Source organism: Pogoniulus pusillus, chromosome 1 (assembly GCF_015220805.1).
Source record: "Pogoniulus pusillus isolate bPogPus1 chromosome 1, bPogPus1.pri, whole genome shotgun sequence".
Taxonomy (NCBI): Eukaryota; Metazoa; Chordata; class Aves; order Piciformes; family Lybiidae; genus Pogoniulus; species Pogoniulus pusillus.
Genome location: NC_087264.1, coordinates 29,613,339 through 29,639,731, shown reverse-complemented (window position 1 = coordinate 29,639,731; position 26,393 = coordinate 29,613,339). Strand labels below are relative to the sequence as shown.

At 41.8% G+C, this 26,393-nt stretch overlaps 1 protein-coding gene across 18 annotated transcripts in view; it reads right to left on the bottom strand.

Moving 5' to 3' along the window:
- The window catches only part of NUMB (NUMB endocytic adaptor protein), a 128,660-nt gene that overhangs the window by 73,514 nt on the left and 28,753 nt on the right, over positions 1–26,393 (bottom strand). For 10 of the 18 annotated variants that reach the window (XM_064146771.1, XM_064146837.1, XM_064146807.1 and 7 more), the window contains exon 1: positions 24,722–24,824. The exons of 3 other annotated variants lie outside the window; for them this stretch is intronic. The gene's annotated coding sequence lies outside the window, so the exon portion shown is untranslated. Of the gene's footprint in view, positions 1–20,489; positions 20,511–21,257; positions 21,334–21,991; positions 22,010–23,793; positions 24,286–24,654; positions 24,693–24,721; positions 24,825–26,393 lie in introns of those variants that run through there. 5 more of the 18 variants (XM_064146791.1, XM_064146777.1, XM_064146799.1 and 2 more) reach the window with 5 other exon arrangements.

The window sequence follows — 26,393 nt, the reverse complement described above, 5'->3', positions numbered from 1 at the left end:
ACCCCCATCTCACTACAACCTACTTTCAAGTGGTTGCAAACTGCAATAAGGTCTCCCCAAAGCCTCCTCTTCTCCAGGACAAATAATCCCAGTTCTCCCAGCTGCCACTCTTAAGACTCATGTTCTAGACCCCTCACCATCTTTGTTGCCCTTCTTTGGACACACTCTAGCACATCAATGTCCTTCTTGTAGTGAGGGGTCCAAAACTGAACACAGTATTCAAAGTGCAGCATCACCAGTGCTGAATACAGGGGAAGAACATTATTCTCAGTAATGAGTTTCTCTCCAGAGCTAGAAATATCATAGCTTAGTCTTCAATATGAAAGCCAGCAACAAGGTCATCACAGCTTTCTGAGCAGAAACTGGGAGCACTAATACTGACCTCTGTTAGGCTAAATTTCTCAGACTTAGGAATATTCTGTTTCCAGAAACATTTATATAACCAAGACAAGGCCACTAAAAACTACAATTCAAGTCCTCACACCAGGTCACCTGTCTGCATTAAACTGCACATAAAAGTACCATGACTTCTGTGCACACCTGATGAGAAACTGTGCACACCTGATGAGGAAAAAAAACAGCAGTAGACATTCATAAAGAGGAAAAAACAAAATTAAGTCTTCAGGTCCTGAATAATGCTATTTTCTGCTAGGTTTAGCAACATGCATTGCTGATTTCATTACAGCTTTACAGTTAAAAACCTCAAGATCAATATAAGCAGCACAGAAAAACTTAAAACAATCTCCACTAAATACTAGACTACACATGAAATGAAGAAGCTACAACCCAAGTACACTTATTTTACATTATGCTGGCTACCACTGAACAAGAAAAACTGGTTTGCCCACATGGACAAAAGAAAAGTATTTCTCATCCAACCAATGTATCCCTAAGTCAGCTTCACTAAAGTGAGTGTGCTGTTTAGTTTAGCCTTGAGGAAAATCCAATGACTGTGTAAGTACTTCAAGTGGTCTGTAGTTTTGCAGTGGGCAGAAAATGGCAACTGCGTTCAGTCAGCACACACTAAGATGATGGGGCGATAGAAAAGCCATGTCAGCATATCACCAAGGATTTGAGCTTAACACAGGTGAAAAGCTTGTGCGATAGTTTGGTATCTAAAACCCTGCAACTGCACCAATAATTGAGAATAGAGTTGTCGAGATTTGACACTTCACCAGTGAAGCTGAACCCCACCTTCTTAAGCACCTCTGAACTTTCCTGGCAGAGACTTAGATACTTCCACACCTCATTTTAGTTTGCCTTGGGTTTAAGTATCTGACATCGCATGAAAAGCACTGCGTGGAAGTAGCCAGCTGTCTTCCATTATTAAATCATTAGCTATTCAACTTTTTCCTAAGCCTTGTAACTCAGTATAATAGTTATAACTGCAAAGGTCTTACAGATGAGAACTTCCAGTGATTAAGAGCACACTGACAGCCACAAACCTTGCTCCAAGGAGATCTATATGATCTGTGCACATAGATGCCTAGTTAATAAATCTTGTTTAAACACAAGCACCTAGTTTACTCAGTTTGAAACCGATTCTACAACTCAGTGCTACCGAGTACACACACATCCAAAACCTTCAGGATAATATCACAGAACATTTTTCTATCCACTAAGACCACAGCACCTCATAAAATTTGAGAAACCACAACATTAAGGAAACAAGAGGTCACCTCTTCATGTTTCATACAGAACATTTCCCATTTTCTCCAAACAAGTATTAGACCTACTTTCTGTTGTTAGTATTGCATAAACTTTGAAGAGAGGAAAATTAGTATTAGTATTTATATCCCATTTTTAGATATCCTTGGCTAAGAAAAGGCAGATGTCCAGCCCTCCATTTCTTTCTTCTCATCTTAGGGACATAGTTTTTCAGCCATAGGTGTGTAAACATGATAGGGAAATGTCTTTAAAATAAAATACTCCTAACCTTATAAAAAACCTTTGTCCTGAACTACTTTAATATCCATTTAAAGGAGAACTTTACTTTTGTACAGATTTTTTTTTTCAATAAATGAAATAAATAGAAAGTAGCCTGAGGATGAATCAAGCTTTTTAATTCATCTGTGTCTATACATAAACAGAAGGAGAGGGGAAGAGTTACTGTTTGTTTTAGAAACAACCACACATGTAGCATTCCAAAGCTGTTCATAAAAGATCTTCTGTGAACACAGAGTGTGGAGTCACCTTGGAACCTTGCTAGCAGGGTTTTGCATACAACAGGCTCAAAAGAATCCTCAAAAAGTATCAGTTCATGGCATGTTAACTATTTTCAGCTACATTATATGGGGCATTAAATGGGTTTGAAAATAAAATTTTAAGGTCTTACCATGCTAAGGGGAAAAATCAGAGGTTCTGCTGTTCTTCCACACAAACTCCTCCACTTGAGACTAAGATTGCTGAGTAAAACCACAGACCAAGCCAATATTTGCTAAAAATAAGAGCGCAACAGTAGCTTGCATCATACTATCCTACATTTCTGCTATGTCAAGTGGGTTTTTTCTTCTATTTACCTGTCATCTTTCATAATAATCTTCTCTCAGTGAAGATGATACACAAACACATGGAGTAGGCACAATTAACTTACACAGTAGATGTTTCTCAGCTCTTACAAGTATTACTTACAACTGTCCAGGCAGTCAATTTCCTACTGCCTGATTCTATAGCTTAACTATATCTGGATTTATTTAAATAAGGAAATGGAGCTTTTTAGTTTTGGGGTTTCTTTATTTCTACAGTCACAATTTATGGTAACAATTTAGCTTTACATCAAATCCAAACTCAAGTTACAGTTTCAGAGGTCTCTATGCACACCACATTTCTTTCTTCAAAAAGCAGATGGAGAAAGACAAAAGCTCTTGAGTGGGAGGAAGCAACAGAGAAAGAGAGGAATGTACCAGCTTGCCAAAAATGTGCCACAGCCTCTACAATACAACGTTAATAATTCTGCCTAATGCAAATGCAACAAAGGTCATCATTTTATATCCAGAGTCAATCCCTTTTCCTATTAATGGACAAAACACAGTCCTTTTTGGTTTTGTTTTTTTTTAATGAGGACTCATTTTAGTATTCCTTTAAATTGAAGGGTGCCACCTGAGGTTTCTAACAACATTTTTCACAGACTGCCTTCAGATGTATGGAACAAAATATTATTTTAAAGACTCTGGTTTGCTGTTTCTGGCTTTAGTTCCAAGCGTTTGGACAGCATTTTGCACTGAAGAAAGCAGTAAGTACAATAGGTTTTTCAACTTCTTTGGAAAAATGATCATACTGCAATATTGAACTCCATCTTCCCAAGAGCCACTTTAACAGAAGTTCATCTAAACAACTTAAAATAGTGTAATTTGAAGCATACCCTATGCACTATTTGGAGTGCATATAAATCACTTGGTATCTGGTAGACAGAAAAGGACAAGTTTTGACTTGCACAATTCAGCCCTAACCACACTGTAGACCTATTTGATTTTACATACTCCTTTTTCTACTGCAAGACTTACCATGTTCAGAAAGTAAAATACTTTCAGAATGAACAATTCACAGACTCTTCAAGTTTTTGAAGCTCTTGCAAGGGTCATACCAGCTACTCGGCAAGTAAAGGAAGTGCTTCTAAGCTCATTTGTAATGCAGTTTCTTACATTACCAACTGGAGAATTGATCAGATCCTACAGAAACAGAGTAAAAAAAAATCTTCCTTTTGCTCTACTCAGTCTCCAGATCTCCATAATACAGATAATTAACAAGAATGAAGTGCAATCTCTGTATTCCTTTTAAAAGCTCCAAGCTTCTGCCGCAAGAATTGCCATAAACACAAACTAACCTCAACCATCACGGAGTTGGAGGCATATAAACCCCACAGAATTTAGACGCATGGTCTTTAAAGTGGATTAAATGTTTAACTTTTTGGTCAGTTAATCAGATCAACAGGAAAGCAGAAGCCCATCAGGGAAAGGAAAAGAAGATGCCTGCATTTATGTTCAGCAGAGATGAGCACTATTCTTATTACTCTTGTATCATACCCATATCTGGGAAGAATAAAAATTAGTTGGTATCAGAAACTGACAAATTCGGAGGTAACAACAAAAGACTACTTATGGTAACAGACTCCTACTCACAGTCGATTTCAGTGTGGATTATGCCAAACTGAACAATAAGATCATGCATGGACAAGCTAGTTTATAGACTAAATTTCCATCAGAAGGACTACCTTGGATCTAGTTACACCAGCAAGAAAGTGAGCGCTAGGTTCATACTTGATGCTCCAAGAGGCAGAACAAATTCCTTCAGTGTGCAGGCAGAGAAAGTGTCATTTGCAGTCCACTCACCACTTCTCCTTCATATTTATCACTGAACCATTGCCAACAGTTCAAGTGGCCACATTTTAAGAGAAGCTTTGTAATATCAGGTCCTTATGCCACTCCTACACATAACTGAAAACTGAGCTCTTATACTCAGGTGAACTGACTTCTGAAATACACAACAGAAAATTAAGCAACAACTTGATCATGATCTAGATGACAAAGACTCCAAACTTCTTTCTATATTTTGCTTTTTTCATGCTAGATCAAGCAGCTGGCACTTGATACTAGACTAGTATTTTTAGCTTACTTTCTAGCCACTGGAATAATTTGCCAAGGTGTATGAGGAAAATTCAACATCTGAAGGGTTAAAAAAAAAACAAACCCACAATCATGAAGAGTGTGCCTTACAGTATACTCTACAGTTAAAACAAAACATGGCTTTGCTGCTATAGGTCTGCTTTGTGTAAGCTTTTAGCGTGACTACCAAGAAAGAAACTGTACTGCACCTAATTTCTAATTATAAAATAGGCTGACCTAGTAAAAGATTTGCAATTAGTCTACACTGGTTTAGTTAAAAATGGTGCCCCAGGAAAGAAAACAACAATCAGGAAAACAGAGACTCAACATAAGCCTTATCTAAACACAAAGAAGTTAAGTGTGGAGACAGGAGTAGATGTCTGCATGCCAGAGATGAGATTGCTTGCATTTTAAAGCTGCCACCCTTCTCCTTTAAAGTCATTGGGGGTGTCAAGAGCAAGGGGAAAACCTGAGATATCAGGTGCCCCAGGTTGAATGAACTCAACCTTCAGTGTAGTAAGCCTTTATACAAGCTAACACACACTAATTCTTTTCTCTTTGCATTTCTTAAGAAACATTCTTCTCCTGAAACAAAAATTTCAGTCCTGCTAATGGGCCAAGTTCACTAATGACAGCTGCCCAAATACACTCAGACCTCCTAGATAAGCCCACGTACTCGACAGGGTATCAGTCCTTATCTCAGATGAAGGAGGAACTCTGTACCTTATTATCTTGATAAGGAATTTCATAAAGGCCAACACTAGGGGTGTGCTTAGCACAGGCAAAGGGCAAACACGCAGCCAACTCAATTATCTGTTGTACCCTAACCTGAATCACAAACTATGCAGGAGGGGGTCAGTTATAGGGGCTGCTAAAGAAATACTACTCCTTTTAACTCTTACCAGTATAAAAAGGAGATACCACAAGGCAAAGTTTGGGTTGCCTTATTTGCACTGTTTGTTTTGTTTGGGTTTTTACCTCAAAGAGAATGAAACATCATCTAAGAACAGACAACCCTAAATTTGGGAGCCACTTTTGTAGAGTCCACTATTTGCAGATTCTCATTATCTAGGACAAAAGCAGGCTGAGCTATGGTGTGCATACTGTCCTCCGCAACTGTCCTGGTAGGGCATAAATCCTGCCAGGCTGGCTTAACCCTTACTCTCCTCCTCCTGCTGTGTGTCCGGGAGTGGAGTTAGATGAGCAAACACTAAGGGTTTGTTCCCAGCAAAGCCTTGAGAGCAAGGGGCTTAGCACCCTGTGTCCAGTGTCTTATGCTGCCCCTCAGGGTGCCTGCATGCTGACAGGAGACACGAAGCTTTGAATTCATTGGTCAGAACAATGATATTAGTCCCTAGTGGCCAGTTTAATTTTCAAAATGCTGTATTTAATGGGGGGTGATTTAGAAACCACCTTTCTGCCTTTCCATACTGACCCTCCACCGTGAGCAGCACCCCATTAACGTCTCGTTAACTGGGAAATCACAGCGGCCACCTGTATGCAGCTCGCACCAGCAGCTCAGTTCTCTCCTTCCCTCTGCCTGGAACATTTTGCATTCTACCTCAGGATCATTATCGCAAGTTTTGGAAGTGTTGTACAGGAAACTTACTCAGCGTCCAAAGCGTCATGAGTACATATGCTGGAGTTAATGCTAAGGCTCCATAAGCATGGCTCTGTGTTCCTATTTTTCCAAGTTCTGATTGTTTAAACTGTTAACTCTGTGTTTACAAATACCATCTGTGCAACTACTTCCTGTCGACCGAAAATCCAAAGAATCTCAGGGAATTTTCCACATTTTTTAAATATCAATAATAAAAAATAACATTCATCCAGAATTTAACATTCATAATCCATACCAGATCATTAATTTCCACAACAGCAACAAAGCCTGAGACCAGCCCAAGCAGAATCGGCCTAAGTTCACTGCTCGAAAAGCCAAGGATCTACAAAGCTACCTCTCACAACCTCCATCTTTCTCAGGGGAGCACACTCAAGTGCAGCACCAGTCCCATGCCAACCGTGCAGCACTGGAAGCACCCTGGGAAATGCAAGGGCCTGCTGGGGCTCCTGTCCCTCCTCCTCACCCGTACACATCAAAAGCAGACCGGGAAGTCCTGGGAAAGGACACAGTCAGAGCAGCTCTACCAAAGGCAGCATGTGGGAAGCAGAGCCAGTACTGTGCAGCAGCTGCAGGGAAGCAGACCAGCAGCACGGCACAGGGTTCTGCTCTGTACAGAACCAGCTGGTGGTGCAAAACGTAATGATGAAGAGCAGGAGCTGCCCTGCTCCTCCGTCCAGATGGACCCTGAGCATGCCGCTGGGAGATGCACAGTAGTAAATGCTACTCAATAGATACTGCAGAATCCCAGATGACCCTGCATCCATGACACAGTAACCCAGAGAAAAATCCCAAATCCAAAGCACGTATGGACTTCATTAGGCATTACAAAGGGTCAGAAACAAAACAAAAAACTAGATCTCAGAGGATTTGGACGCCAAGCTAACAGCAGGCTGCCTCCGATAGAACAGCAAGTCTCAAAGTATGACAGCCCCTAATAGATCCACATATATCAAGAATGAGCTAAGAGCAACCTATAGTCAATGCCTTCCAAAAGTACAGAGGACAATCTCCAAGTCTGAGCTTTTTCTCCATCTGTACCAATACATCACAAGTAGGGGGTTTAAAAGAAAAACTAAATCCAGGCTTTTACAATTTCTCAGCAGTGACAAAATCTGTTTCACTTGGATTTCCACAATTAACTTCAAACAAGGCAGTGCAGCATTGAGAACAGGTAAAGTACAATTTTGCCAACACTAGGAATTGCTTCAGTAGAGATCAATAAACCATTGGGAGTCAAATGGTAAATGCCAAATTAAGTCTGTCTTCACTCGTCTATTTTGTGACTGTACTAACGCCAGTGGTTTTTTCATAATACTGGTAGTTTTTAATCTGGGCAGACTTCACAGACTGAACTGAAAATGTTACACTGATCACTACAACTCGCATTTCACAGTTTCTCTTGGACTTTGGTAACGTTCTCCCCCAGTCATTAGAGTCAGGCACTGAAAAACGTGGACCATTATACTGAGAATTCCAATGTAACTGTCTGCTTTCATTAAGGTAATTACGGAAGAAAAACAGAAAGGTTAGCTTCAATATGAACTAAAGTGAACACCTGTATGTAACAGGAACTTGGTATTTTTTCTTAGCAATTACTATACTTTCCTTAGTCCTGCTTCATTCAATACACATTTTCAAGAATGCTCAGCTTCAACTTAAAGAAACTCACGAGAAATTCTAACTTTCTTGTTTCTGACACTTTTATTACCTTCAAATTTAAGAACACAGCGGAAGAGATAATGAATAAATACCACCAATTTTGTCTCTTACCATGAAGTAATGTCTCAGCTACCTTTACAGATTATCTGTGAGGAACAAGCTGCCTCCACAACCCATTAGTCCAAAAGCATGGAAATCCTCCATTTCAAGTCTGCATGTTTTAGACTCAAGTCCACTAATACATTCACCTTTTGCCAGGAGTGCTAGATACCAAGTATCAACCTGCTTCAGTAACAGCACATTACCCCATTTCCAGATATAGATATTCTTTTCACTATGAGCCAGTGGCATCCTGGCCTGCATCAGGAATGGTGTGGTCAGCAGGAGCAGGGAGGTCATTCTGCCCCTGTACTCTGCACTGGTTAGACCACACCTTGAGTATTGTATTCAGTTCTGGGCTCCCCAGTTTAAAAGGGACATTGAGATGCTCGAGCGTGTCCAGAGAAGGGCAACGAGGCTGGTGAGAGGCCTTGAGCACAAGCCCTATGAGGAGAGGCTGAGGGAGCTGGGATTGTTTAGCCTGGAGAAGAGGAGGCTCAGGGGTGACCTTATTGTTGTCTATAACTACCTGAGGGGTGGTTGTGGCCAGGGGGAGGTTGCTCTCTTCTCTCAGGTGGCCAGCACCAGAACAAGAGGACACAGCCTCAGGCTGCGCCAGGGGAGGTTTAGGCTCGAGGTGAGGAGAAAGTTCTTCACTGAGAGAGTCATTGGACACTGGAATGGGCTGCCCGGGGAGGTGGTGGAGTCGCCGTCCCTGGGGCACTTTAAGGCAAGGTTGGACGTGGCACTTGGTGCCATGGTCTAGCCTTGAGCTCTGTGGTAAAGGGTTGGACTCGATGATCTGTGAGGTCTCTTCCAACCCTGATGATACTATGATACTATGATAAATATTATTTTTAAGTTCCATTTTGTGTCTGAAAGCTGTACTAAGAATAGTACAGAAGATTAATATAAAGCCTTTCTAGAAAATAAGACTTCATATTTGTTTGGTAGCAGTATCAAAGCAAACAAATGACCACATTATTCAACCAAAACCCAGCAGCTTTTATTAAAAGGGTCTGCTTTTAATTGTTAACAATTACTCTTTCATAGTGCTGCTAGTACTCTTTTTGGGTTATATCAACTCAGATTCAGCCTCAGGGAAAAAAATGGAAATGGACATTTGTCCATCTCTGCTGCTACCAAATGACACAAGGTCCCCTTAGCAAGCAGGTTAAAATCACCTTTAGAGAAAGGATTCCCACAGACAGTGATTCATATTTTCATTCTGATAGTTGAAAAACATAACCTGTTTCCAGTCACTGCTGTTTTCCAGCTTACCCAGTATTTAAGAATTATGTTGTCTGCTTCAGTGGATATATCCTTACTTTCAGAAAAGTAATTCAAAGAGGATACTTGGGTATTTATGTATTTTAACACAAATTCTAAATTCACTTGTAAATTATCAGCTTGAAAAGATGTTGTTGGCATGACTGAATTAATTGCAAAATTAAACTGCAAACTTGTGACTTATCCTAACTGTGAGATCCCTCCCTCACTTTCACATCCAGAATTGATTTTAAAAGAGTCATAGTAGACCTTGTGGCTCCAGCATCCATAAAGGCAAAAATAAAAAGCGAGTACAAGCTTTGCAAGTCACCTCCATTTAAATAAATAGTCCTCACTGTGTACTTACAACCTCTAATTACTTAATGTCTTCTAAATGTCTTGTATTGTTGGCTTTCCCCCCCCCCTTTCAGAAGCATCTTTTGAACACAGCCTTTTGTCTCAAGGATTTAATGGATTTTTTTAACCCTTGAAAAGAGAAAAAGATCAAACTTAATATAAGCCTGGGGGAGGAATAAAAATCTTGTCTCACACCTGCCTTTTCCAGCATCCTTATTTACATTAACCTAGCATGGGACCCAAGAGCCACAAGGCAGAACATACCCTGAATAGCAAGAGTTCTGAAGCAACACATTCCTCTGCTCCTGTTGGTGCAAACACCATTATCTCTGTGCTAATGAAACAAACTACTTCACTGGAAAATATCCATGCACCCAGTCCTCCTTCCTTTTGCAGGAAGATCTTCACTTGCACAATTTAGTCAGATGCCTCTAAAACCCATAGGTTAGCAATCGCTCTGAAACCAGCACCTGATCTTTGACCTACAGCAACAGCAGGCAGCAAGTCCTCCTGAAAGCACTTGTGTGACTAACAGGAAGGGTCCTAATGTAAAGGGACAAGAGTTGTGACTGATAGAAATGGTCTCTAACGTAAACGGACAGGTAGAAACTTCTTCTTAAGCTTTGCCTGTTCTGAACAAGAACACCTCACTGAAAGGAGGAGGAAATGTTTCATCCACTCAGTATGAAAATGTGCCTTTCCAGGATAAGATCTGTCCTTTCAAGTCTTCTAAAAGTTGTAAGCTTTTCATCTTTCTCACTTGAAGAATGGGAAACTAGATTTGACAAGACGAAGATTAATTTTATTCATGATCAAGTTTTATGAAGAAAGTCAAAGAGAAAAAAACCCTTTCAATGTCAACCTTAAAAAACTGGACTTCACCCAGACTGCTTCAGAACCAAAGAAAAACTGCTCTCCAAAAGCCTCACGCAATTTCCTCTAAAACGCATTCTCAGTTTAAAGACTCATTTCTGAAGAATGTAACAGAAATTGAACTACAAAAAAGACTGAAGCTGTTCATACTCACAGTGAAGAGCTTGTTCTGAGTGAAGCTGCATCAGAACATTTGCAAAGTCAGAATATGAACGGCTGTCAGAACTGAACAAGTTGGATAAACCTAGCTTGACTGAAGGCAACCCTCTAAGGGCATTTCATTCTCACTGTAATTTAAGGAAACTAAAAGTTACATAAGCAAGCATTTCAGGAGGGAGAATGTCAGCAAATCACTTGGATTATCAATCGCTTTCATTACCTGAACACCTCCTTTGTATTAAACAGTGCTCAATAGGTATCTATTATTTATAGTTTCACGCAGGCTCAGACTTCTCTGCAGCTGTCTTCTTAAGGTGTATCTTTAGGACGATGTAAGCACAATTTACACACTTTCAAGCAGCCCACTAACATCTTTCAGCAAAATCTCTGCGACCATCTACAAGCTCTTTCACAAAGATGAAGGCATCATGAAGTTAAAAAACAAACAACCAACAACTAAAACCGTTTCAAAAAACAATGCAAGAGTTGCTTTTGATCTCAGTCTAGCAAAACAGCGATGAGACACTTGAATCTGCTTTGCTTGGAACAGATAAAGCCTTCGACTTCCAAAATCTGAATGCCTGTCTAGACATAGATTCATAAATCACTAGAACAACCAGTAGAGCTTTTCTAGAAACAACAGAACACACATTTTTCAAGACACAACCTACAAGTAACCTCTGATGAATTTAGGCATAAAAATACAATTTATCCAACACGCATACAATTCATTGGATCACTTTTCTGACTTTAACACACAGGAGACCTGACAACTCCATTCATGGAAGGAGCAAAATCCCAGCTGTCCATGTTGTGTTACGTACCAGAACTAAATGGGTATGCAGAAGATTACATGCAGTTCTCAAAACTGACAATTCCTGATAAAATTCAAGCCCAAAGGTAACTGGTGCATTACTAATACTAACAAATGTAGATACTTTTAAAGGCAGGGACTTGGAATAGATTAGTGTGTTTTAAAAGCACCTGGACTTCATAACAGTGCACACAGTTCTGTATCCACCATAAAACTGCATTTCCATCTTATGTTTGGAAGTTTAACTCAAAACCAGACTCCTTTTATTAAATCAAGGCACACATAATCCCATTAAGATTTTTCTAGATCAGCTGTCCTCATCACAGAACTAAACAAACCAAGAAATCACATTTCAAACTCTTCTGTTTACTGCCTATTTAAAGTCAGGCTCTCATGCAGCAAGGGCCAATCACCACTCTTCAAAGAAAAAAAGACTGCAAACTAACAAGAGTCAGAAAATCCCACAGAAATGTTAAGAAAGTATTATGGTGTAGTCGAATAAACACAGCAGGAATCTTTACCAGGAAAACAGATCAAAGTGTACTTAATATTCAGTTTCTTCTACTAAGTTATATGTAACATGCAAGTTTACTTCAAAATAACTTTTAAAAGCAGTGATTACTTGGCATTTAGCATCCCAGAGTACTGAAGTTGGCTGAAGCAGACTGAAATTAAATACTTCCTCCTACCCAAATAAATTTCACTGAGTCTATAATCATACAGCATTTCTTTCATGGTTAAAATTCTTTCGCTCTCCCACAAATACAAGGTGTTTACCTCTCCATTAACTGGTCCATATGATGACTTTTCAGACTTGATTGAGCTTGCCGGCACTCACTGGCGTTTCAGGGTTTCGAGCAGAGAAAAAAAATCTGCTGCTGTGTTTTATGTAGCCCTTCTGAAAGCAAGAGGTGACTGAATGATTTCCAAAACTAATGTATAAATGACTACAACCATTAGAGCACGTCTGAAAAAAAAAAACAAACACCAATGTTCATAGATCTATTGTAAGAAGTGGCTCTTGAAAGAAGGGAGATTGCACAGATAAAAGGTTTCTCTTCCATCCCCTGAGAAGTAGAAAGAGCAATGGGATGACAACAGACATTAAGGACCCACAAGCAATAACCTCCTTCCTCTCTCAGCCTAAAGTCTGCCATTGCTCAAGCTTCTGTGTAAGTGGTTTCTTCAACATCTGTTCTCACGCAAGCCCAGTACTTATTCCCTCTACTCATGGCTATAGACATGGCATCAGGCACCCAACAATCGCCTCCTGGAAGATAGTACTTACCCATTACTACTCACCCAACACCAAATCTACCTGCCATTTGACCAAGCATCTCTCATTCAAAGAAGAAAAATGCACCAAATAAAAGTGTTACATCCATATATTAAAGGGGGGGGGGGGGGGGGGAGGGGAACCCCACAGTCCCAGAAAATCAGTCACTACCACTTCCACCACTCTCTGCCCCTTCAGAGGGGACCCTGACAACTGGGTCTGAAGGCCATGCGTGCTCTTGGCCCACCTCTCAAGTCCACTGCATCTTTGATTACATTTTTGGTATGAGGAACATCTTCAAAGTGATGACATAAAAGACTTCCCCCTCATAAAAAGTTAGAACACTGCACTTTTCCCTTTTTGGCCACTAATTTGTGCTACTTCTCCAAAAACGAATCAAAACAACTCATCTGCTCTCTATCATCTACAAAGATCATCAACATGCCACTTCCATATAGAAAACCAACCTTGCTTTAACTAGTTGCAATTTGTCTTCTCCATTTTCTATACTAGCCAACCTAACCTGATATAAACTATGATTCCTTCACATTTAAGGCCAGGTTGCAGGAGGTGGTTGTAGCAATCCAACTGACCATTACCCTCTTTCTTTATTCCTTCCACTAGCATCGCCTATGTTGACATAATTGAGCTCATCACAGCAGCAAATACTCACTTTTTGCTGGTTTCATTGAATAGTTATGGTTAACAAGAGAGTCAAACACAAAAGACACAGCAGAAGCACATGATGGGCAATGGGACCAGTTCTTCCAGTGGCAGCAGTCACGTTAAGAATTCACAGAATATCCAGGGACATCCTTAAGACATCCTCAGTACTGTCATTGCCAGGATCAAAAATACTTGTTAGTGAACAGGACTTGCTTGAGAAATACGTTTTTGTGCTCACAGCTCACACCCTTGGCTGTTTCTCTGAACGTGGTAACACTGCCTAGAGGCACATCTACCACCTCCTCCAGTGTTATTTAGCTAGGAGCGGCCCATGAACCACAGAAATGTATTAAACTTCAGAAGAGGCTTACAATTATAAATCCCAAAGGTTATAAGCATCTTGCAGCTTACAGTGTGGCACTTTATCCTTAGAAAGTAAGATGAGACTCCTCCTTGTGTTTTATTTACTATGCTGAGCAGTAAATAACCTTTCTTTTCAATGAGATTCTCACATTCCTAACTTTCCACCAGGCACCACATAGGAGAACCAAAACATGACTCACAACCCTGAGTCTGCCATGTCAAGAATCTAAACATTAGTGTTGCAAAATTTAACCCTTCTGCATTTAACCCTAAACAACCTATTTCCAAACAGATCTGCAGAACAAAGAAATGAAGCCTCATCTCAGAGGTTTGTCTTTTACCGAAAGAATCTGCACCTTCCATCCTAAAGTTTCTATGGGAAAAAGGAAAAAAAAAACCACAAACACCCACACACACCACCAAAAACAAAAAAAAGACATGGGATTCATCAACCAAGCAGTTTCCTCTTTGAAAAACTTGTTCTGTACCATGGAACATTTTAGTTTTCAAAACCAGCAAAGAATATGCAACTTTCTTCAACATCATTTACTTTTGTATCATTAGAATTTTCTTTTGGATGAGTTCTACACGCTGGATTTATTACAATGATTGCACACAGAATTATACAATCTGCTACTGTTCTGCCTCCCCCCTCCTGCTAACCTGAATTTCTGATACTCAGGCGTTAGTCACAGTTAAAGAAACATTCTGCTACCTGTTCAAAAACCATTACATAACAACATAAACTTACTACAAAATCTAGGAGGATTTTAAGCATGCGAAACTATCCTGATTGCCTTTCAGACACACTGAGAATAATATTTCTGTTCCCAAAAAGATGAGTCATAAATGCATGTGAATAACTTCCCTATTGTTGCTCTAGACAGAGCAATGAAATACATTAGTCTAAACACTAACCACCTCGCCCTCTCCATGCATCTGAACTGAATTTATCCCAACTCCATTAGGAAACTGAACCTGTAAGGAAGTAATATATATTAATGACAGTTCTCTTGGTTGAGTCCTTTACCAGTGTTATTGGGACTGAAGATTTGTGAAGGGGTTATAGGGACATGAAATCTTCTCTTTAGGAAAGTGAAAACAACTTCTGAATTGCATGGAAGGAAACAATGAGCATTAACACCCCCACCCCCAGAAATTTCTGTAGCTTGGTTCCAAATTTAAAACAAGAGATAATTAAATCCCAAAAGCACAGAATTAGGTAATATCTAATTTAATACAGTACTGCAGCTTGCTTTAGCACTTCAGCATAAATGAGACAGATGTGCACACACTCCATACCAAGATTACTAGAGGAATACTATTTTTTTTCAAAGCCTATTTAATGAGCACTCATTAATGACACCTAACACGGCTGCTATTATTTGCTTATTTTTAAAAGATGGACAAAACCTAAATGTGCTGCTTCTGAGAAAAAAACAAAAACAAAAAACCCAAATAATACCCAAACAAAACAACAACAAAAAAGCAAGACCATCCTTGCTGTTTCCTTAAATTACTAAATAGTAATTGTCTTCAATTGCCTAAAAGAAGCAAAAGGCTTACTAGAATTCAGCAGACTACTTTGCTTAAATACTAAGAACTGAAGCCCTGAGTGGAAGGTCAACTAACAGTCCCATGTAAATAGCTGTGAAGAGAAGCAATTCTCAGCCTGTTCCTCACTGGTACAATTCCCCACTTTCTGCAAACAGCAATCAGGCCTGCAGCTTTAAGCCAATATTGTTCAGAGCCTTGATAGCCACATGCGTTATAAAAGCTGCACTACATGGGAAACCAAGGAAAATTAAGTGCAAAACCAACTTCTGGTCACCAACTACTGCAGACACCCGCAAAAGGTATTTGAATGCATGTCTTGGATAGCTGGGATTAATTCTAACCTGAATTTCAGTATATTATGGCTATAGCTGTTTTGCAGCTACCATAGAACGGCACTCCCCTGGATCTGGGGATGATATGATTCACAGCTGGCAGATGTCAGTCCCATTCTGCTGAGGAAACTGGGACAGCAATCCACAGCAGATTGATCTTGTATCTCTGCACAGAACTAGACCGGATGCAGTATCACTCCAAATGCACAAGCCAACAAATCATTAACTATTTTGTGAAGATAAAGGCTGCAAGTAATCACATTTTTATACACGTGGTGTGTTTCACAGCAGAAGGATGCACACTAGAAAGTTTTAAAATGGTCTTTGGAAGTGGAGAGGAAGCATATGCAGAATTTACTTAAACCAAACACTGAACAATATGCAATCATTTATGTAAAAGTCATATTAAGAAGACTGGAGTAAGCATGTCTGCACATTTTCAGACGTGACTGGAGTCAGAAACAATGCATGAAGAGGAACATTTTTTTTCCTTGTAGAAACATTAAAGAAAAGAAGATTTGGGGACTACTCCCTGCCCCCAAAGGTTAACATCAACACTAGCAAGACATCTTCATAATCACATCATTACAAGTTTTCGCATTTGCCTACATTTTGCCCACACCAACTGGTTCCATTTCCCACTTGATCTAATGCTATAAAAAAAACAAGACATCCATTCAGTTACATCTGGATGGAGAGCTGCTGTGACAGGACAGAACAAAGTCTGGCCTCTGGACTGTGATACATTATACAGGAAGCAAGGGCCAAAGCAAGGAGCAGAACCCAGACGGTTCACAGAACATCTACCAAAAGCAGACTGCAAGGTAATATGGTGGTAGTCAAGAGATCTACCATCACTGATGGATTTGAGATCTGTTCTCACTTCTGAAAACCACATCCTATGGCAAGACAGTCAGCAGTTGGCTGCTCACATAACCAGACGCACAGATGCCTCTCTACTGAAGAAGCATGGAGCCATTGCGACCCATACCACACTACTGGCAGTATCTCTTCTATGCAAAGGCCACTTATGCATCTAGAAGAAACTCCAGGAAAGGAGCTCCTAGGTGCATAATCCTCACCTCAGGTGAGAACTTTTAAGGGTGAGAGAAGCAGGCAGGACCACTTCCAAAATGTATTATCTCCATTTCATAATCTATATGAACTGGATCAGTGTCACTTCCTTTTAGAAACAGCACAGCCCCTCTGCATTTTCTCCCCCACCCAAAGTTCCAGCAGTAGCACTTGCAGAAGTGGAAACGGGGAAGTGCTCTTTCTGAAAACAAACTTGGAAAAAAGAAATATTTTTTTCATCCTTTCAATACAAGAAAGGAACATACAGTTAAACAATCCTGGGATGCTCAAATGCAATTCAGAAGTGCAAGAAGCTTAGCTGCCATCAGATAAGACTGGAGGTAAGTCACAATCCATCATCTCAGACAATTCCAGGATACATCACATTTCCAAAAAGCTTCTTACCTCTGAATGCCTAATTTATTGTTTTTCTGAAATGCAGGAGATGAGAGTAATAAACTATCAAATCAAATTCCTGTGGGTGAGAAACAACATCCAATAGGAGAAGGCAAGCCATTTTGTTGAAAACTGGGTATTTTTTTCCCAGCCAAGTGACTATTTTTCCAACCAAGCACTCATTCACTGAAAAGCACTGCAGTACATTATTAGGAAATTAAGACAGGAAATTGTGGAATAAGGAAATTAAGACAGACCCAGACAGATTTTCATCCTGGATTTGCTCAAAAATAATGATTTTGGTCAACTTCATCATCCTTGTTTTTTTCAAAACCAGAGGAACATTTCCACAGTTCACAGGACCTCAGTATATTTGTTATACATGTATTTCTACCTCAGCATTGCCTGCCTAAAAAGAAAGGAATAACTAAATCTACAGTACTAGAAGAGCAATTTAATAGTTGTTAAATTACTATGTGTTAAAGGCATTATGTTTTTTTCCACTTGAGTGAAGAATATTGTTTACTGAGATTTGGAAGACTGGGTCCTTCACTTAAAGCTAACAAATACTGTAGGCAGACCATGTTGGCTCTTATGAGTTCCAGTTACATTCCTGGTCCATGCATGGGTAAGATACTGAGCACTATGTGGATATGACCACCTTAAGAACATCCCCTTGCATGCAAAGTAAATTATGTCCAAAGCAAGAGTTAATTATACAGAATAATTGACCACAAATTAAAACAGAATTGAAGTACAGGACCACATCCCACATGTGAGGTAATAGATGTGAAGCTGTATTATGTCACAAGTCAATAAATGCCATTTCTGTGGCACAAATTCTGTACTTCTGAAAGTGAGGAAAATTTTCAGATGGTACCATGCACACAACTCTTTAAAGCAGTGTACTCTACCTACCCTCCTAGGCAGCATGGAAATATTTATGTACTCTAGATGTTCGAGTTTGTTCAAGCCAGTCTTACAAGCTTTCCTTCGATGCCTTTGAACAACTAGGAATATATATATTGTGGTATTGAGGGAGAAATAAGAGCGATCTTATTTGGAGGATAACTCTCAGACTTTGAGTACTCTTTATGAAAATCCAAGGCACAAAATATTCAGGTTGGTAAAAAGGCTAAGAACCTAAAAGTTATCTTGATGTAGCGCTGTGCTATTCCTAAGGGCAGCACAGAAATTACTTAACTCAGTTACCGTCATACTCATTATAGACTGGTGGAACAGTCTCTAGGCCTTCTAAGCTAGTGGGTCACCCTTTGCACAGTCAAAATAAAGCCTGAAGAAAGACAAAAATAAGCCACATGATACTGTTACAGACAAACAGATAAGCAATCTATATTCAGCATTAGCACAATGCACCCATCAAAAGCACACCCAGGGAGCTGGACAGAGCATTCAGGGACTCTCTTCCATCTGCCAGCTACTTACAGTAAATCCAAGATATAGCTTAGATAAAAGAAGGTTGTTTTTTTTTTTTTAATTTTTAAAAAAAAGAATAAATTCAAACCCAACTGTTTTAGAGAAGCTTTCAATAAATACTCTGGCAAAAAAAAGATACAGGCTGACTGAACTGCAGGCACTCACTCCCATGTATGAGGGAGTGCTTTCTTTCTGCTACTAAGCTAAGAGAAATATGCAGGGCTGCCCAATTTGTCAAACACCAAGTAGCTTTTTACAGGCAACTTTCTTTACCTAGAAAAACCCATGCATGGTACAACTGAGAGGTGCTTTAAGCTAACCAACTGCCTCCAGAAAACAGTCATGTAATTTCCAAAAAAGAGCATGCAATTTCAGTGTATAAATACATGTTTACAAACGGCATGGCACTGTCAAATTGCACCCGTGCAACTCCAGTTGAAGAAAGAGCACGTTGCACACAAGACACTCCTCATGTAATCACTGTAACCTATGCAGAAACCCCCAAATCTATAGATACATGCACAACTTAATATTAAATTAACCTGTGATAATGTTCAAGGCTTGCTAGTGGGAGCAATCACAACTATTTCTAACTATAAACTAGACTACTGATAATTTACTGGGAAGGAGGAAAATGAAAGAAAGGCCCAAAAGCCACTATTATCAGTAAATATCTACTAAATACAAAAAGCAAAACCAGTATAACAACCACTGAATCCCATACAACCTGGTCTACCCAGGACCTTAAAACCAACACTCCAATCCTCTCACACAGTATTTTCAGGCTGGATTAGGAGGGTTGGGATACAAGTGATACCCACCTCAACCACAGGCTCTGCAATTTATCGAGACTACAAGGTAGAGCACATGCAGCAACTCTGGCCCAGGACAAGCCACTTTGAATACCACCATCCTCACAGGATTTTTGGAAACAGTACCACATCTCAGTCATGTAAATTTTAAAAAGTCAGCAAAAGATTATGTTAAGCAGACTTTGACAATAAAACAGCCTTAAATATAAATATATCCATTTTTTACTAAGGCATATTACTAAAGCAGGGGAACAGGCTGCAAAATTCAGCTATCTCACTGCCAAGACAAGAGCCAGCCACAACCTCCAGAGCCTATATGGCTCTTAACCCTGCAGTTATGGAAATCATACAAATCAAATCAATATCAACTGTCTTTTAATGAGAACAAGTAGCCACCTGTCATTCTCCATAGAATTTAGGTTATTACTTTGACCAAGAAACAAATACTAGAGTAAAAAACCAAGCAAGCAACTAAGTTTCACAGTATTTGGCTATTTGCTTCACAGAAACTGGTCTAGTACTACCAAGTCCCAGAAAAAAACATCCATGAACAAAATTTAATTACTGTTAAACAGATTAGAAAGAAAGAACATACTTGCTTTTCCCTCATGGTGTGCATAACAAAGTAAAACTAAAAATCCAACACTTCTACCATAAGCTACTAAACAGAAGTTAGACCCAGCCTCTATTAGTTATGAACCAAGATTCTATTCATGTCATTCCTCTGTAGGAAGAACAAATTCCCATGTCTCCATAGATTTTTACTTCAGCAGTTGATGAATTAATGCCTTTGAAAGCAGCCTATCCTCACTCAAAATCTTAAGTCAACACACAGAGATATCAGCTAACTAAAGACCCAAGTATTTAACAGTCACCAAGCATTCACTTGCAAAGGCAAACTGAGTAACTAGGCGAGTTTGGTAGTCACAGGCTCAGTGATGTCCATCAACAAACTGACAGCCTTGGGGAAAAAAAAAAAAAAAAAAAAGATAGATCTAGTCCTGGCAGATATAAGCTTCTTTAACAGTCTGCAGTCAGTTGACTTTGGAGAGTGGAGACTTGATGCAGGCTTGAACTGCATTAATCTAGATTAAACAGTATTAAAAGTAGAAGGGAAAAGAGACCTTTATTTTTTCTAGCGAAGAAACCTCCAAACCTTAAGTGGTTAAAAGCAGTCACACCCAGATCAAACCAGTTTGCAGACAGTAAGAATGGTTCTGGCCAAGTGCACCAAGTTTTTTAACAAGTAGCACCTGTAGGTCCTACAGCTGCGGTCTGTGAAGAAGCACATGCCAATGATCAAGTATGCACCTACAAAAAGCAGTTCTGATTAGTAAATGCTCTGAGAATAGCTAAAGATTGAAGAGTACTGTTCACAATCCAATTCACCAGGAAGTTCCAGATTTGATTTTTCCTAAAAGACAAAACATAACCAGAAAAAATTCCAGATAATTTGGTCTGAGCCAATACAGTATTTGAAACTACTATTTCACTTAGAAGGCTAATAATAACTTTGCTTCTGGCTTCAGTATCAAAACCCACCAGCAAAATCTCAAAAATCCTACAGATTCAGCACTTAAGAGCAGCCAAGAACTTGTTTCTGACCCCCACACTCTGAAACGAATGGTTTCACATTTTCTGCAAGAGCACCTTTACATTTGGCATCCACATTCCTCTTTCAAGCCAATTTCTCACACAAATCATTTGTCCTGACACACATTTCTAGCTACAACTTCCCAGAAACAGAAAATATATAAACTACTATCCAAAACCACCTAAGCCATCACATCTGACAACTATAGCACACCAGGACTCTACCAGGAATTACTTGGTAAGAACAAATACTAAACAAAGCAACTCACACTTGAACAAAGGCATCTCCTAAAACACACCTGAAAGACTGGACGAACGTGTAACTGCAGTTACACACAAGATGATGCCGTTTGTTCTTCTAGGCTGATGGCAGTCTATTCATGCTTTTGAGTCTTGTTCAATGAAACAAAACAAAGCAAACAAACAAAATAAAAAGAAAAACACCAGCACAAAAAAAAAAAAAAACAAACCCACTGCACGGTGGAACTTGCTTGTTATGAAAGTTTTCCTCTTTCTGATGCAACATCTGTTTTAACTATACACTGTAAAGAACATCAGTTCAAAATGGGTATTTGATGGATCTAACTCCTCTTCTAGACACAGCTGTGTCAATCTGAGGTTACTGTGCTTAGCCCAACCCTAGCTCCTCATCTTCCCCTCACAGCTGTTCCCACCTGCATCAACATGCCAGCTGAGAAAAATGGAAGAACACTCTGCAATTTATTTGAGGCTTTCTCAACAAAATCAGCTTAAAACAGTTAGCTCTAAGTCTCTGTTAATCCAGATCATGTTGATGGAAAGGTATGGTGCCAGAAGAGCCCGAAGAAATTTATATTGGAACTACTATGGCTCCATCTCCCATTCCTTATCTCATTCACTTCAAAAGGAAGCACCATTCCCACCCCGTGGAGCTGAACGGTCAGCCAGTTCAGAAGTGATGCAGCCAAAATCCAACAAAGCAAAAAAGCTATTCATTACCAGCCTGATTAACCCCCTGACTTTGCTTAACTCTCAGCCACAAAGGCAAGCTCACCAGCAGGGGAAGATGCACAGTCAAGAAGTCAGGACCACCACAGCCCCAGCTGAAGATGCCAAGTTTCTTGACAAGCATAGGCAAAACTAAAATAGAGCTGCTTCAGAAAAGAGTAGTCACAGCCTCCTCCTCTTATGTGAGATATAACATTTGCATAGCTATGAAGTCAGCCAGTTGAGGCAGTTGATCCAACTGAAGCCTGACATTTTTCTGTACCACCCTTTTCAGCTGGATCAGCAAAGGAGTACTGACAGGGAAAAAATAGCTCCTTTTGGTGAAAACACTGCCAGAGAACTCAAAGCTGCTCTGGTGGTAATGTAGTAACATGACTGTAGAAGACGTGTTAAGTCTCAGCTTGATCAAATTTATGCTTGGTATTCTATATAAAAAGGAAGTAACTATGCGCTAATGTCACAAAATTAAATTGAGATCTCTGGACTGAGCAAATAATCCATAATGTTAACATACATTCACTGACCCACATAAACTCCAAAAGCAAGACTAAGACCATGATTTCACATTAATTTAAAACCAAGGTTAGTCGATGTGGCAGGAAAGAAAAGTATTTACAGATCACTCAGACACCAAGCAGCTGTACCAAAATACAAAATGTAATATTTTGAAGTCTTCTAAGTTTTAAGAGCCCAGCGTGGCTTGTAGGCTGTTTTTCATTTCTTCCTAAATGCACAAAACTGTCAGTTGCTAATACAAAACCAGAGGGTTTCACAACACCACAGCAGGAAGATAAACTTGTCTAGTCTGCCTAGTTTACATGCACTCTGTTTCCACACATTCAAGAGACATAAAAAATGCAGGAAAGTAATTCTCTGGCTGAAAAAGAGATTTTCTGCTACTAAGGATTTAAATGGCTGATTTGAATTGCATTTCATATGTATACTTTAGTTTAAAAATTCTTTGATGTGTTATGGTTGGAGTTTTGTAAATCAGAGTTTTCACTGAGCCTTACAACCAACACCTTTTTTAATAACATATTAAAAAGAGTTTATCAGGATATCAAAAGACTTTAAGAATCACAGGCAAGAATGAACACATCTGAAGTTCATTGTTTTGGAGGACTTCAGTCACGTTATTTTTTTATTTCTTCTGTAAGATGTTTGCTTACAGAATAACACAGCATTTCCACAAAGAACTGCCAAGAGATGAAGAAATGGAAAACACACTGATGAGCAGAAAACCAGTATTGTTTCTCTACGGTAACTATTAACTTCTGCATAATCATAAAGACCGTCTTTAGCAGTAACCATAGATCAATAAGTCAAATAGAACTGATGAGTCAGAAATCCATTTAAATATTTACACTTTTTGCTGCAAGCTATACCTAGAGTAATACTGTAGCCAAACGGAATGACTGTGCCTTCCATTTTATCCACTCTCCTCACTCGGGAGCCTATCTGGAAAGGTAGGAAGATCAAAAATATAACACAACAACAAAGCAAACCAAAACAAAACCCCCTAAGCCATACAATCAGACCTCATTAACGGTTACAAGTTATTGCCTACTCCGGACGGAAGAATTAAGAAACGTTGATGACAACCTTGAAAACACAGTAGCTGACACAAATCGGCCCAAAAGCTCCCTTATCATTTCATGAACCATTAATGAGCAGGTTACATAAATCTACTGGACCGAAGGAGTTGTAGAGTGGAACTGCTGCAAGACATTAGCTCTCCTCTGAGGGATGCAACATTTCATTCTTGAAGACGGCTCATCTCCATAAGTGCAATAAAAGGAGTTAGGCGCATTCTGCACAGAAGCTGCGCTTTAACCCTTCGTTACCCACCGCAAGCCGAGGGCAATAATGCTTGCCCGAGGCCAGCTCTCCTCAGGGCAGCCGGCAGCCCTCCGCCCCGCACGCTGTTGCTCGTCAGCCCTTCCTGAGTCTCGCCGGACCCGGCCGCCGGTTCCTTTGTGCAGCACGGAGAGCTGCTGCACACGTAGAAAGCGACCGGCGACACCACGAACCGGGAGAAAAGAGACGCGTTCCGCTGCTCGCGGGGGCCCTTTCCCCTGCAATTCCAGCTGCGGGGCCAGGGCATCAGCGTCCCCCTCTCACTGCCTCGTCCCCGCGCCTTCCAAACTTCACAGCCGCCCCGGCCCCGGCTGAGAACAGACGGAGGATTTCGGGGAAGCCCGAACTTCCCGGAGCCCCGGCGCCTCCCGCTTGCTCCCGCGGCCGCACGCAGGGGCGGGAGACGATACAAAGCGCCGCACACAGCCTGGGAGCGACCGCACCGGAGGGACCCTCAGACGGAAACCTGGCCGGGATTCAAGGCCTAGAAGAGACCGCCGGCACAGGCAGCCCCAGAGAAAGCAGACCAGGAAACAGCAGCACCCTGAGGGGTCGCTCCCCTGGGGGGGCGGCGGCTCGGCGTAGCTCGCAAGGCCTTCGCCCCTCAGGCTCCACCTGCACCGGGCCCACGCCCCACCCAGGGGATCACGCTGGGGCCCACCCCACTGCCCCCCGGGCGGGGACCGGAGGGCGCCCCCGCCTCTTCCAGGATCTCCACACTCTCTCACTCCGGAGCACCCCCGCCCGCCGCCCCCCCCAGCGGCGGCTTCCCCAGCCTCCAGTACACCCCCCCACCCCGCACAGATCCCACGGCACCCGCGGGGCTCACACGCCCCCACCACACCCACTCACCCACGACTCCGGCCCCCGCCTGCCATGGCGAAGGCCCTACCTCACACCGCGGCCCAGCCACGCTCACCTGCTACACAGCCTCCTTCCTCCGGCGCCTCTTCTGCCTCCCGTCGCCAACGAGCAGCGCCGCGGCCGCCGCTGCTTCCCCCCCGCCCCTCCGGCAGCTGCTCCCTCCCCACCCCGCGCTCCACGCCCACCTCGACCGCCCATTGGCCACCCACCCCATCACTGGGCCTTTGGATTGCTGCAAGTAGCTGCTCGTCAAGGTCCCGACACCGCCCCGCTCCGCCCACGGGTCCCGGGTGTTTTATTCACGCCGGGGATTTGGCGCCCCCACTCTTTTGTCCCTGCCTTTGATTGGCTGAAGCGATGGGAGCAGAGTGCCAGGATAGGTTCCCAGAGGTGCCAGCTGTGGCAATGGGCCCGCCTCCCCACTCGCGGTAGGCTGTGCTGGCGCGGCGAAGAGCTGGGTTGCGTGGTGGGGAGGAGGGCGGCCGTTAGGTGTGCTTTGGGGACAGGTTTCTCAGAGGAAATCAGGACAGAAACCCACCCAGACTCCCGAGTACGCTCCGACTGGCGTCCCCCTGATGCGCTAGGAGAGAACGTGCCTTCCACGGGAAGGTGAGCTGCCAGCCTCTGGTTCTGTCGTGGGTCTCGTCGCCTCAGAGCGGCGAGGCAGCTTGTGGGCGCGCAGGACCTCTGCTCTGGGGGGTTTCCCTCTCTGCAGTTCGAGCAGCTGGGCGTGCGGGCAAGAAGGTGGGCCACGTGCGGGCACCTGCTGTGAGGGAGAGCTCGGGGACAGACGTCTGCGCCAAACTTGCTGCCGGCACTGCCGCTGTGGAGACTTCTTTCCAAGTGAGGAGGCCCCCCGGCAGCTTCGGGAGAGCCCTTTGCGGAAGAGGCAGCGACCCTGGTGCGAGCTGGCGGCAGTGGCGGCACGACGAGGAGGGAGGATGGCTCCCTCGGGGCCAGCCACAGTGCCCAGTTCCACCTCGCTACCTCGGCTTCCCCCAGCAAACGGCTTGTGGTAACTGAGGCTTTCCCCAGGGTCTGCAGTGAAACGTGCTGCTAACGCCAGCGCTTCAGGAACTGCGCACGTAATGTCCTCCATCAGCTAGAGGCCAAGGAAAACGCGAGCAGGCTGCTCTGCCACACGTTAACCTCCATGACTGTGACTCTGAGGTCCAAAAAACTCTCAGAATTCCCTTCTTCAGCCCAAGAAACACAAGCGTGCCTCAGTTTTCAAAGCAGAGGCAGTACCAGGTACTGAATTCAGCAGGTAGGCTGTGCTTCAAAGGGACGTTACTCAGGGGAATCCTCTGTGTGCAGCATCCCTGGGAGTTGAGATTACAGGGCTTGGCCTGAACGCATACGTATTTCCAACAGCTGCTTTCTCTCATCAGACTTTGAAGCAGCCACTTCATCTCACATGCAAAACAGAACAGTTCCTTGAGCATTCAGCCCTAAAAAGAAAGAAAAAGAAAACCACCACCAAACAAAAACCCAAGCACCTCAGGAAATTGAAATGCAAAGATTACATGCGCTTTCTTTGCATCATTATCTTCTCCCTGCATGCACCATCCCCAGTATTCCTCTTTGTTTCTGAATCAAGCAAAGAAACAAAGCAACAAAGAACATGAGCCTTAATGTTAGCTGGCAAACAGCCAGAACTTAAAGCAACTGAAATCAGTGGGAATTTCAGAACGTTATGTGCAAAAATAATTTACCAAGCTCACACA